This window comes from Canis lupus, chromosome 6 (genome assembly GCF_011100685.1).
Source record: "Canis lupus familiaris isolate Mischka breed German Shepherd chromosome 6, alternate assembly UU_Cfam_GSD_1.0, whole genome shotgun sequence".
Taxonomy (NCBI): Eukaryota; Metazoa; Chordata; class Mammalia; order Carnivora; family Canidae; genus Canis; species Canis lupus.
The window spans coordinates 75,908,252-75,922,972 of NC_049227.1; the positions used below are offsets into that span (position 1 = coordinate 75,908,252).

General features: G+C 37.1%; 1 long non-coding RNA gene across 1 annotated transcript in view; it reads right to left on the reverse strand.

The window, feature by feature from the left end:
• LOC111096539 overlaps positions 1-13,865 on the reverse strand; it is a 28,141-nt gene extending 14,276 nt beyond the window's left edge. Inside the window, exons 1-2 of the long non-coding RNA XR_005360481.1 lie at positions 13,732-13,865; positions 11,918-11,989 (exon numbers count right to left, since the gene is read on the reverse strand). This is a non-coding gene — a long non-coding RNA (uncharacterized LOC111096539). The remainder of the gene's footprint in view (positions 1-11,917; positions 11,990-13,731) is intronic.
• Positions 13,866-14,721: the final 856 nt, after the last annotated feature.

The following is a 14,721-nucleotide window of genomic DNA, read 5'->3' on the forward strand; positions in this document are numbered from 1 at the left end:
AAAGGATTGGAATGTAAAGAGGAATGATTGCTAATGGGTACAAAGTTTCTTTTTGAGGTGATGACATATTCTAAAATTGATTTTGGTGATGGTAGTGCAATTCTACAAATATACGAAAAACATTAAATTCTACAGTTTAGATACATGAAATGTATGGTATGTAAATTCTACCTCAATAAAGGTATTATTTAAAAAGAAGGGTGGGGAAAAATAAAAAATAAAAAGAGTTAAGAAGATACAACCTTGACTTCCCAGTGATCAAAACCCAACTCTGACTTTGCAGTGACTTCAGTGTTGATCCTCCTTAAGTTATCAGGAGGCACAGTTTTTGAAAACATAATCGTAATTACAAGAAAATGAACCAGCAAAATATATTTAGAGCCCTTAGAAACAAATGCTTAGGTTTCTGAATCTTTGTGCAGTGTTTGAGCAAAGAAATTAACATTTGTTCAGTGTCTCCTACTTGTCAGGCACTTTGACATACATTATTCATTTAATTCTTGTACAATTCCATAAGATGGGGATTATTATTCCTGCTTAAAGGTAACATAGCAAGTGATAGAGTCTAAATTTAAATCTACGTTGTCCAGTTACAGGTTTAGTGTCCCTTCTATACTCTCATAAAAGAACAATACAAATTGCTTATCTGTCATATTTGTACTGTAAACAACCTTGTTGTCTTTTTTAATGTATATATTCTCTCCCTTAGTGATTTTAAGCATCTTATTGGCAGATGCCATTTTTAAAAAAATAACTTTTGTATCGCCTTTTATTCCAAACGACTAGCCTAATGCTGTGACCACATAAATATTTATCACGATGAACATGTTAAACCTGGAATGATAACAGTAATTTCGGGGTGATGATTACTTCAGGATTTGGGTTGATGCTACAACCTCATGTATTGTGTATGCCACTACAACCCTCACAATCTGCAAGATTATGCAATAAAAAGAACAACGTTGGATTGAGGCAGACCACTCAAACCTATGCAATTTTATGGTCAAAGTGCTATCAAGAAAATAATTGAGGGATGCCTGGGTGGTTCAGCGGTTGAGCGTCTGCCTTCGGCTCAGGGCATGATCCCAGGATCCGGGATAGAGTCCCACATCAGGCCCCCTGTGAGGAGCCTGCTTCTCCCTCTGCCTGTGTCTCTGCCTCTCTTTCTGTGTCTCTCATGAATGAATAAATAAAATCTTTTAAAAAAAGAATAGAATTAGTACATCTGAAGAAACTTTGGACAGCCTAGATATCTCAATGTGTCTAGAGGCTACTTTAGGGAATACTAAATATGGGGAAAAGGGATGGGAGTGCAAATGCCAGTGTGAAGACAAAGTAAATGAAGAATTGCTTTGAACTAATAGGGTTGCTATTTCTCCCAGATGGAGAAAGACCACCTAAAAGGGGAACCTTTGAGGCGCATATCAATGATTTTAAAAATGACATTTATCCTTAGTCGATCATTAGTATCAGAATTAGGGGTGGCAGTTTGCTATCTACTGAATCATACTGGAATTTAGTCCCTAAGGACTAAATTTATTTACCAAATACTGTCTATTAATTTATTTACCAAATACTCTATCTAACGTTGCAATGACCTTACCACATGCCTCGTTCCTCCCTGCACTGCCAAACTCCCTTCCCTCAAAAACATTTTAGAGCTAAGGAAATTGAGGCACAGAAAAGTCAAATGACTTGCCTAAAGTAACTTATCTTGAATCCAAGCAGACTGGCTCCAGGGTTCCTGTTCATAACCAATAAACCACCTACTCTCAGATATTGTCATGTGATATTATGGGATCTAATCTGATGAAATATTAGTCACTTTGTAAGTCATATCAAAATCTTATTTCTAATTCACTGAGTAGGGTCATGTAAAGTACTTCTGAAGGTTTTATGTATCAGAAGATGAGGGATCAACGTTTTTAGTTAATTATATTTAGGATAGTCGGTTATTTTATTCTTACAGAACACATTGTTGAATCCTCTTTTAAGTGCTTGTTGTATATAACCACTGGTTCTAATCAATTGCTGGATGCATTTTCTGCTTGGCTTTCCTATATTACCAAGGGGATTGATTAGCCCATTTAATTCTGGCCCAGTACCTTATTTTTTTTTTTTTTTCTGGAAGCATTTGGCTCACTTAGAGTTCTCTCTCTATATATATATCTTGCTTATACAGGTAGAAAAAAAGCACCTATCCATATTTCACAGACACATACTTATGGAATTAACAAAACACGCCTATATATTAATGTCCCTTATTTATATTAAAATCATTAAAACTTGAATATCTATTATATTCATTCTTTAATATTCAAAACACCTTTTTGTACATCCTACATTAACCTTTCTTTTTTCAATATCATTAGCAAATTCATGGGCTTTTTATACTCAACTTGTTTCAGTTAGCAAAATCATGATAATAAAGATTCTGATGCTCAGATTGTCAGGACTTGGTGGCTGGAAATCCCTTATGATGGCTCTTAGTCCTTAAATATTGCCCCTGAGGGGGCTCCTGGGTGGCTCAGTTGGCTCAGCGTTTGCCTTCAGTTCAGGTCAGGATGCCAGGAGCCTGGAATCGAGCCCCACGTCTGGCTCCCTGCTCGGGGAAGAGCCGGCTTCTCCCTCTCTCCCTTCCCCCTGTTTGTGTGTGCGTGTGTGCTCTCTCTCTCTCTCATTGTATCTCAAATAAACAAATAAAAATTTTTTAGAAATAAAGAAATATACTGCCCAGACATTATTAAAATTATCCTTGCTTTCTAACGACAGACAAATAAAAAACAGATTTTCAAACAAAATTTTTTTTTCAACATCCTCTACAGAATCCTATTGCTTTTTTTCCTAGAACAGCTTTAAGGGACAAATATCTGGGCTGCAAGGGTCATGCATGACTTTCGGTGGTAGGCCAAGATGCTGCTACTGACATTGGTGCTTGATGACTTTCAGCACAGAAATGGAAAATTATATTTCTTTATAAGTTTATGAATTCATATTGAGTTTTTCCAACCCAACATTTTATGGTTTTTACATAGTATTTTTCTGATTTTGTGAAGTTTCAACAACCGCTGAGGTTTTCAACTATGCCTTCATCGGCTGTAAACCTCAGCTATCTTGATTTACTCATTTGTAAAACTGATGTATTCAAAGGATCGTTTGAATGAAACAACACATGTAAAGGGCATACAGCGTCTGGTAGGTAGTAAACTCACAGCCGTTGCTGGCTATAGCTGCGGATACAAAGCTCAGGACTGTTTTCTCTCTCTTGGTACCTTCCCTCCCCCCATCCATCAGGTGTCCGACAAGCTACCATTTTAGTAGAACTCAGCCTTAACCTTTAACGATAGTTGTTTGAGCTGGGACAGGTATTCGGAGGGACTCTGGGTCAAATGCCTGTTTACAAGCCTTAATTGTCATAATCTCTTCTCCTGGGAATATTGGAATTAGTAGATTATGAATATTCTCTTTCCTTCAGAGTCAATCATTTTAAGATAAGTGTGCACCCTCTCCTAAGGATAAGAGACACATTTATCTGATGTGTCCTCATCTGGTTCAATTCGACACGACAAGAGAGGAAGGGCAGAGTCACAGAGGATAAGAACTCTCTTGATTTGCAGATTGGGGAGGTGAGGGCAATTTTTTGAAGAGAGGGCTCATTGTGTGATAGCAGGCACCCCCAAAGTGTCTAACGCTAACTTATAAATGAGATGAATAATCTCTAAAAGAAATTACTGATATTCTAGAGCAGCACAGTCCAGTAAAACTTTCTTTTTGGCCTTTATTTGTGCTACCCAATATAGTAGCCACTAGCCATACATGGCTTTTCAGTACTCGAAATGTCACTAGTGCAACTGAAAACTAAAGGCACAAAATTAATTCTATATCATTGTAACATACAATCTATACAATATAATTATATGTAGCGAGCACTTATTATATTGGACAACACAATTTTAGAAGTGTCAGTGAAACTGCATATCATACTTATTTAAAACTTCAGAATTTGGGATCAGTCGTGGGTACAAATTTGGTCTACGCTATTGATTATCTGAATGAATTTAAGTACCTTATTTTACCTATCTAAGCCTCAGCTTCTTTTCAACAGAAAAGTGGAAATAAACCATATTTTGTAAAGGATGGTGCTACTCAAAGTGTGGTTTGCATGTCAATGCCCATCAGGGAACTATTTGTTACAGGTCAGAAATTAAGAGTAAGCGACATAAAAAAAATTGACAGTGATTTTGTGTCTTTCGGTTCTAGTAAAATTTCACATGACACGCCAAATTTTCATTTTTCTCACTATTTGTTTTTGTTGTGTTTTACAAAATTATCAGTCTGCAACAGATTACAAATGAAAGATGATCTTTTACTGTCAGAGATTCACTGGGTGTATGGAGCTAGAAGGTCTAGAATGATGTCTGTTTTGTTACACGGGATTGATGAATGGCTATTTGGTCTTGTAATTTCTCAGTCTCTAAGGCAATAGAAACAATTCCTCCTTTGCATTGCTCAGAATATAATCCCATTGATTGATTCTGTGCCTGACTAACCATATCCAGGCCTGTAAGTCTCTTTCCTTGAACAGCTATCAGGCACAATAAATTAGAGTCTGTGCAAGCTAATAGCCATTTATTTCACTCCAACAATTGATTGTACTTTTGGCTGAAGAAGGTGTTGTTAATAATGTATGTAGGAAATGAAGTTTGCTAATCCAAGTAAATAATGAATAATATGTATTTAACCAAGAAAAACAGATTATTTTAAGTAAAGTGGAGCAGAGTAGATTTTTAGGACAATGGAAACAGATTGTGTGAGACTATAATGGTGGTTGAATGTCATATATTTGTCCAAACCCATAGAATGTACGATACTAAGAGTGAACTCTAATGTAAACTATGGATTTAGGGTGAGTGAGTGTGATGTGTCAATGCAGATTCATCAGTTGTAATAAATGTACCTCCCACTCTGGTGGGGCATGTTGCCAATGGAGGAGGCCGTACATGTGAGGCACATGGGAAATCCTTGTAAATTCCTCTTATTTTTGTGGTGAACCTAAAACTTCTCTAAAAAAATAATAAAGTCCCTAAAAAAAAAAAAAGAAAAATTAATGAACTAAAATTTCTGACTTAATGTGGAAAACAAAGATTGTTAGCCTTCGCTGCTTTGGGGACTTATATGGCTATTTGGTAATAGTGTTTAAGGACTACTGGGTCTTAGAATACCTGAGTGGCTGAGTCAGGGAAACATCTGCCTTTAGCTCAGGTCATGATCCCAGAGACATCGAGCTCCATGCTCAGGGGGAATCTACTTCTCTCTCTCCCTCTGCCCCTGCTCCTACACTCTCAATCTCTCTCAAATAAATAAGTAAAATCTTAAAACAACAACATAAAAGAACTACTGGGTCTTAATGCACTGGCGTATATTGCATAAGAATATACTTTATACTATGAAAAGAAAATTAGACAGGATTTATTACTAGGGACCACAAAGACCCATCATCATTAATTTTTGGACCATGTCTTATTAGATGAATATATGCAGCTATTTTATGTTGAAAAGAATTTGAAAGTCCAAATGTCACAGCAAATAATCAATATGTATTTTCTAAGGTTTTATTTGAGTTCCAGGTAGTTAACATCCCATATATTACTTTCAGGTGTACAATGTAGTGATTCAACACTCCTATGTGACATCCGGTGCTCATCACAACAGTGCACTCCCCAATCCCCATCACCTGTTTAATACATTCCCTCATCCACCTCCCTTCTAATCACCAACAGTTTTTTCTCTGTAGTTCAGAATCTGTTTCTTGGTTTGCCCCATTCTCTCTCTTTTATTTTTCCCTTTGCTCATTTGTTTTGTTTCTTATATTCCACTTGTGAGGGAGATCATACAGTATTTGTCTTTCTCAGACTGACTTATTTTGCTTAGTATAATAGTCTCTAGATCCACTCACATCTTTGCAAATATCAAGATTTCTTTTTCTTAAAAAAAAGATTTGTTTATTTGAGAGAGAGAGAGAGAAAGCACAAGCAGGCAGAGCGGCAGGTAGAGAGAGAGGGAGAAGCAGGCTCCTCCTTAAGCAGAGAGCCTAATGCTGGGCTACATCTCAGGACCCCGGGATCATGACCTGACCTGAAGACAGACACTTACCCGACTGAGTCACCCAGGCACCCCAGATTTCATTCTTACTGATGGCTGAGTTAATTCCATAACATATATACATACATACATGCATACATACTACACATCATCTTTGTCTGTTCATCAGTCAGTGGACATCTGGGCTCCAACCCTAATTTGGCTATTGTTGGGAATGCTGCTATAAACATCAGGGTGCATGTATCCCTTTGTATTAGTGGTTTTATAACCTTTGGGTAATTACCCAAAGTATTTACCAAGGTAGTTCAATTGCTGAATCATAGGGTAGTTCTATTTTTAACTGTCTGAGGAAGCTCCATACTGTTTTCCAGAGTGGCTGCACCAGTTTGCTTTCTCACCAACAATATAAGAGGATTCCCCTTTCTCCATATCCTCACTAACACCTCTTGCTTCCTGTGCTGTTAATTTTAGCCATTCTGACAGGTGTGAAGTGATATCTCATCGTAGTTTTTGATTTGTATTTCCCTGATGGTGAGTGATGTTGAGCATCTTTTCATGTGTCTGTTGGCCATCGGGATATCTTCTTTGGAAAAATGTCTATTCATGTCTTGTGCCCATTTGTTTACTGGATTATTTGTTTTTTGTGTGTTGAGTTTTATACATGATATATTTTGGATACTAACCCTTTATCAGATACGTCATTTGCAGTTATCATCCCTCATTCTGTAGGCTGCCTTTTAGTTTTGTTGATTGTTTCCTTTGCTGTGTAGAAGCTTTTTATCTTGATGAAGTCCCAATAGTTCATTTTTTATTTTGTTTCCCTTGCCTCAGGAAGACATACCTAGAAAGAAGTTGCTGCAGCCAATGTCAAAGCAATTGCTGCCCGTGTTCTCCTCTAGGATTTTGATGGTTTCAGGTCTCACATTTAGGTCTTTCATCCATTTTGAATTTATTTTTGTGTCTGGTGTAAGAAAGTGGCCCAGTTTCATTCTTCTGCATGTTGCCGTTCAGTTTTCCCAACACCAGTTGTTGAAGAGACTGTCTTTTTCTCCCTGGACCTTCTTTCCTGCTTTGTTGAAGATGAGTTGACTCTACACTTGTGGATCCATTTCTGGGTTTTTTCTTCTGTTCCATTGATCTGTGTGTCTGTTTCTGTGCCAGGACCATATTGTTTTGATCGCTGCAGCTTTGTAATGTCACTTGAGGTCCGGAACTTTGATGTTTCCGACTTTGCTTTTCCTTCTCAGTGTTGCTTTGGCGATTCGGGGTCATCTGTGGTTCCATACAGATTTTAGGATTGTTTGTTCTAGCTCTGTGAAAAATGCTGTTGGTATTTTGATAGGGATTTTATTAATCTATAGATTTTATTAATAAAATAGGGATTTTATTAATCTATAGATTACTTTGGGTGGCATTTTGATAGGGATTTAATTAATCTATAGATTTTGATAGGGATTTTATAAATCTATAGGTTAATTTGGGTGGTATAGACATTTTGACAATATTTGTTCTTCCCATCCATGAGCATGGAATGTCTTTCCATTTCTTGGTGTCATCTTCAGTTTATTTCATCAGTGTTTTATAGTTCTCAGAGTAGAGGTCTTTCACCTCTTTGGTTAGGTTTATTGCTAGGTGTCTTGTGATTTTTGATGCAATTGTAAATGGGATTGATTCCTTGATTTCTCTTTCTGGTGCTTCATTATTCTTGGTATATAGAAATGCAACAGATTTCCATAGACTGAATTTGTATCCTGAGACCTTACTGAATTTGTGTATCATCAGTTCTAGCAGTTTTTTGGTGGAGTCTTTTGGGTTCTCCTTGCCACTTTTGGATACTTTTTATTTCGTTTTCTTGTCTTATTGCTGGGGCTAAGACTTCCAATATACTATGTTATAGTGGTGAGAGTGGACGTCCCTTTTCTGTTCCTGATGGTAGAGGGAAAGCTCTCAGTTTTTCCCCATTGAGGATGATACTAGCTGTGTTTTTTCATATATAGCCTTTATTATGTGGAGTATGTTCATACTTCATCTACTGAGATGGTCATATGGTTCTTATCCTTTTTATTTTTTTATTTTTATTTTTTTACTAATGTGTTGTATCACATCGATTGATTTGTGCAAAGTGAATCCTTCTTGCAGCCCAGGAGTAAATTCCATTTGATCATGGTGAATGATTTAATGTACTATTGGATTTGATTTATTAGTATTTTGTTTAGAATTTTTGCCTCCATATTCATCATGGTTATTGGCCTGTAATTCTCTTTTTAATGGAGTCTTTATCTGGTTTTGGTATTGGGGTAATGCTGTCCTCATTGGATGAAAGTTTTCCTTTCATTTATATTTTTTGGAATAGTTTGAAAAGAATAAGTATATATTTAATTTTTTTTGCCCCCTTGAGATACTGGGTATATGGAATACCTTATGGTTTATAGGCAAATGTGTTACGATACCAATAAAAGAGATTATTATAATTATATGACTGAAATATACCCAATCAAAAGGCTTCAATTACAAAGTGGTCACTCAGAGAACATATGTGCTTAATAAAATCTTGAGTAAATGATCTCAGAAAATAGATGCATCAGTGAAATAATTTATGTTACATAAGCAATTTATGTTATTACAGCTGCACTTCAATAATAAGAAAACAAACAAATAATATCTTATTAAAAGATAAAATGAGGGGCACCTGGGGGGCTCAGTGGTTGAGTGTCTGCCTTTGGCTCAGGTCATGATCCTGGGGTCCTGGGATTGAGTCCCACATTGAGCTCCCTGCTTGGAACCTGCTTCTCCCTCTGCCTGTGTCTTTGCCTCTCTCTCTCTGTGTGTGTGTGTGTGTGTGTGTCTCTCATGAAAAAATAAACAAAATCTTAAAAAAAATAGATGAAATATAATTACATAAGGTAAAAGAAGTTGAAATCATCACATAATATATTTGAGTATAGATGTGTAAAGTCTTCTAAAGAAATATAATGGCTTCCTGTATCAGAGTTGATAATAATCACAGGGAATGTTTTTATATTTGTGTATTTGTTTCTCTGTTGAAGAATAATTGACATACAACTATTCATTTACTGATGGACACAGATTTCTTCTATATCTTAGCTATTATAAATAATACTGCAATAAAAGTAGCAGTGCAGCGGCGCCTGGGTGGCTCGGCGGTTGAGCGTCTGCCTTTGGCTCAGGGCGTGACCCCAGGGTCCTGGGATCCAGTCCTGCATTGGACTCCCCACGGGGAGCCTGCTTCTCCTTCTGCCTGTGTCTCTGCCTCTCTCTCTCTGTGTCTCTCATGAATAAATAAATAAAAATCTTTAAAAATAAAATAAATGTAGGGGTGCACATGTCTTTTCAAATTAATGTTTTTGTTTTCTTTGAATAAACAGTAGTGGAATTACTGGATTGTATGGTATTTCCTTATTTAATTTTTTGAGGGATCTCCATCCTATTTCCCACATGGCTGTACTAATTTACATTTCCACCAATAGTACACATGGATTCCTTTTTCTCCAAATTCCCACCAAAGCTTGTTATTTCTTGTCTTTTTGATACTGGCCATCCTGACAGGTATCTTATTATGGCTTTGCTTTACATTTTCCTGATGATTAGTACTGTTTAGCATGTTTTCATGTCCCCATTGGCCATCTGTATGTCTTCTTTGGAGATATGTCTAATTGGGTTCTCTGCCTACTTTTTAATCAGATTTTTGTTTTGTTTTGTTTTGAGTTGTATAAATTCTTTTTTTAAGGTTTTATGTATTCATGAGAGACACACACACACACAGAGAGAGAGAGAGAGAGTCAGAGACACAGGCAGAGGGAGAAGCAGGCTCCATGCAGGGAGCCCGACGTGGGACTTGATCCCGGGTCTTCAGGATCACGCCCTGGGCCGAAGGCAGGTGCTAAACCGCTGAGCCATCCAGGGATTCCCGAGTTGTATAAATTCTTATTATTTTGGACATTAACCCTTATTGGATATATAACTTGCAAATATCTTCTCTCATTCAGTAGGTTGCCTTTCATTTTGTCAATGGTTTTCTTCACTGTACAAAAGCTTTTCATTTTGGTATAGTCCCAGTAGTTTAATTTTGCTTTTGTGTCCCTTGCTTTAGGAGATAGACCTAGAGATATGTTAACTAAGGGCATGTTCAAGAGATTACTCCTTGTGTTTTCTTCTAGGAGTTTTATGGTTTGAGGTTTCATGGAATGTTTTAATATAGCTAAAGAAAAAAAAAAAGCAACAAGTAGATGCATATGAGATTGAGGGATGGAAGTGTTAGTCATCCAGGAATGCAAAGGAAAATGAGTCATTCAGACACAAGTTGGCCCTGACCCTCAAAGCATGGTGTGCTGGTGAGGAGTGGATTATTACTCCTCAGGTCTTTTGAGCCTCCATCTGCCTCACAGACAGCATTTCCTTCTTGTGGAAGAGTGCACATCAGGTTCCCAAAATGTAATGCCATTAAACATTAGAATCAAATACTTGACTCCTCTTATTCTGATTCCATGCTCACCAAGCAGCCTTCTGCTTATTTGGCCTTGCATGCAGTTTGTCTACAGGGGGGTGCACTGATGGATAATTCTAGTACATTCAACCATTAATTTTAGATTGGAATTCTGATATATTAGTCTTTTATCCTTGGCTATCTCATATCCATCCCTGGAAAATGGATTCACTCTTAGGGAATTGACAAAATTAGATTTCTTTACTTGTCCCAGTGATGACAAGCTCACAGACTACGGTGAGTCTATCTTCCTAAGTGTCACTATAGAAAGCTCTTGACTGTCAGCCAACATTCTACCAACAATAATAGCCCTTCACATTCCCTGGGCCAAATGTTCCTAACAGTCAAGGAACCATAATAGGTTTAGATTTTAGCATTAGGGGTCCTCAGTAATTTTATGATTGCTTGACTTATTTTTCTACTCATGATATTGCCCCCAAATGACCCGAATGATGCTATTTTGGAAGCTGCAAAGGTAGAATGTGAGGATAAGAGTTACCTGAGTGCTAGAATGAGAAAGTTTGAGAAAAGGAAAAAAAAAAGAGGGTAAAGTTGGAGTAAAGATGGCATCCTTATGACACCATCCTTATGATAGCAATTTCACATACTGTTTTACCCTGCTCAACATGTTCTAAACTCAACTATTCACCAGTATCTGTCTTTTCTCTTGTTAATGAAAACGAGGAAATGCTAAGGAACAAAGACTCTATGAAGCATCTTAAAATCAGGCAGGGTTCCTTCTGCTCCTTGAAGGAAGAGTAATAATGGTATCTAGAAAACAGATAAATAGAAGGGAGAAAGCTCAAGGAAGCAAACCCAAGGAAGTAAAGAAAGGTTTTATTCTTTTATTAAGGTTGCAATGCACTGATATTTACATTGGCATTTGGAGCTGTTAGTAAATCACAAATCTTTAGTTAGAAGCACTTGGACTTTAAGGAAGATGAAGGAAGGAGCAACCTGAGAAGAAAATACACTTAACAATGAAATTTTCATTGGATTTCATAAATGCCAGTGCTCAGTGTTAATGCAGAACACTTACCATACAATGTCATCATGGCTACTGTATTTATCAAATCTTTTTAAAAAGATTTTATTTATTTATTCATGAGAGACACGGGGAGAGAGAGAGGCAGAGACACAGGCAGAGGGAGAAGCCGGCTCCCTGCAGGGAGCCCAACGTGGGACCAGGATACAGGGACCCCAGGATCAGGCCCTGGGCCAAAGGCAAGTGCTAAACCGCTGAACCACCTGGGCGTCCCTATTTATCAAATTTGAATTTATAGATATGCAAAGCAATTTTCAGAAACTTACCTGTAAGGCTGAGTGTGGTTTGTACAAGCCGAGGGACACTTGCTATGTGTTTATTCTAACAAAAAGCAAGACCTAAAAAAAAAAAAAAAGGCAAGACCTAGTTTAGGGGACAGATAATATGGAAACCAAACTTTGCAATGTGAATGACAGAAGAGAACTTTATCCCAGGTAATGATTTCTAATCTACACACTACGAGTGGTAAGATTTACGATTTCATCTAGATACTGATTATAATATAGGGTTCGTATGGAAAGTAAATTTATAAAACACCTCAAGAATGTTAAATAAACCAGCCCATCATCCATTAACCAATTAATTACCACAGCAAATATATACTGAGGGTCCACTGGTACCAGGCACTGGGTGGGGGCCATAGATGTTATGGTGAATGGAACATAGTCTCTAAACTTTTAGAACTTGTATTTCCATGGAAGATACAGAAAACTAAGTCAGCAATTACACTTGGCAAAAATAAACATAAGTAGTGGTCAAAGTGCTGAATTCCCTGGCAGTACATAGAAGCACCTAACTCAGATAAGATAAGGTGCAGGTGAAGTACTGGCAACTAATTTGAGATTTAAGGACAAGAGGAAATAGTACAGATGAACTTTTGAGGAAAATTATTCAGGACAAACAAACAGTTGTGTACAAACTGAAAGTGCCAACATTATTGGTAAACAGAGTCAATGACACCATGATGATGTTTGTAATCCGCTTTCAGTTCTTTGGACTTTTTCTAGAGGGCTATTGAAGATTTAAAAAATATTTAGTATAAATATTTGATGCACACAAAAAAGCATGGTAATATTAAAAATTCTGTATATACATCACGAAGCTTAAGAAATGAAACATAAACACCTTTTAAAAGGGGGGGGGACCCTAAAAGCAAAAATTAGAAATATGTGCTTAATACAAATATGTCTATGATGGAATTTCCTTATGAATACTTAACTGAAGGCACTTCTTTCCTTCATGCTCCATAGAAACCACTATCCTGAATTTGCTGTTATTATTCTGATACTTTCAGATTCGTACTTTAACTACATACATAAATCTAAATAACACAAACAAATGAGAGGTGAGTAAGTTTGCCTGATAAAATACAATAGTAGGACACGCAGGTGAACTTGAGTTTCAGATAACAGTAATCTTTTAGTATAAGTATGTTTCAATTATTGAATGGATATTTGCAATATAGTCCAATGCAATATTTGGAACTACTTACATCAAAAATTGTTTATCTGAAACTCAAATTTAACCGAATGTCCTATAATTGTATTTATAAATCTGGCAGTCCAAGGGGTGAATGGATGTGGGGTTCTGCACATGCACGCATGAAAGGGAAATGGAAATCAGAGACACCACAGTTTGGAGGCAGTTTTAAGCAATAGTGACCTGAACCCAACGATGGTCACTGTAAAGTCGAGAGAAATGGTTCAATTTTAAAGCCATGTGAAAGGTAGAAAGGTCAAGATTTAGTAACTGGTTGAATGAGGGAGGAATTAAGAGTGATGGAAGTGATATACAGGTTTGCCAGTGGGATTGCTCATGGAAATAAGCTTTACATTGGACATATTGAGTTGGATGTTATCTTGAGGAATATTTAGGTTAATGGATACGGTATGTAGCTGGATGTATTCTAGGCAATAAAACAGAACCAGGAAGCCATGGACACAAGTACTGACCCTGATCCATCCATTCCATTTAATCTCTTATTTCATCTTAGCCTCTTTTAGGGAAAAATCCACTCCTATCCTGTCCCTGTACTGTCTCTTGTTCCAAGCCCTTGTTGGTGATCTAAAAATAATCTCACCTATAAATGGCACAATGTTATCTTTTCATATTCATCTCATATTGACTTGTTTTCTCATTACGCTCTTGGCATCTTTCCTCTCTCTCCTGCATAAGTCTGTGTGTTTTATCTGTCTCAGAGGAATTCCTTCCTTCCTTCTGGAACTTCCACAGCTATTGGCTCTGGTTTCCTTGGCAACCTCTGCCTCTCTGATTTTTTTCTGATTATTTAAGAGAGATCTGACTAAATCACTAATAATCCCTGATCAGAAATAGGAGGGAAAAAAAGAGAAAGTGCCCAACATTGCCTCAGAGAAAGGAAGTGGGAAGATTGAGAGGAAACAGGAAAATACTGAGACCTAGAGAGATGGATGTAAAATGTGTAAGGAAGGTATTGATCTACGTGGTTTGTTATTTTCATTTTCAGTGCACCGTTAGGAATGTTGTCAGGGGATGCTCCAGACGATAACCTCATTAGCCAGGCAGCTGTATCACCCATCCAACCAGAAGTCTCCTAGACCTAGCTCAACCAATATGGAGTGTAGGAAATCATTCTTTAGATTATTGTGAAAATATGAAATATAAGTCTTCAGAGAAGGAGCGGAAAAAGGACTAGTCTGAACTTGCTTTAATGTTTGCATTAGAAATAAGAAATATATTAGTATTCAAAGTAAGGGGGATTGAGTAAGATTAGTTAACCACCAATCTTAGCTGTAGGTCTGTTGATGCATTTATAAAATACAACCAGGGAGATTTTATTATTGTGTACAGTGCATTCTGTATTTCATACTGTGATATGATTGCTTTTATTAAATTAAGACACTAGGATGAGGATCAGATGCTTTGTCTAAAGCTGATACAGATATATACATTTATGCTAAAATTCAATCCGAGAATCAGGCTTAATTCTCTGGTCATTGCTGGGTGTCAGTCAATTGACCACTATTTGGATTCTTAGGCGCACCAAGAGGGAAATTAAGAAGAGGTGGCTGTAGGACAAAGAGGTAGCTGT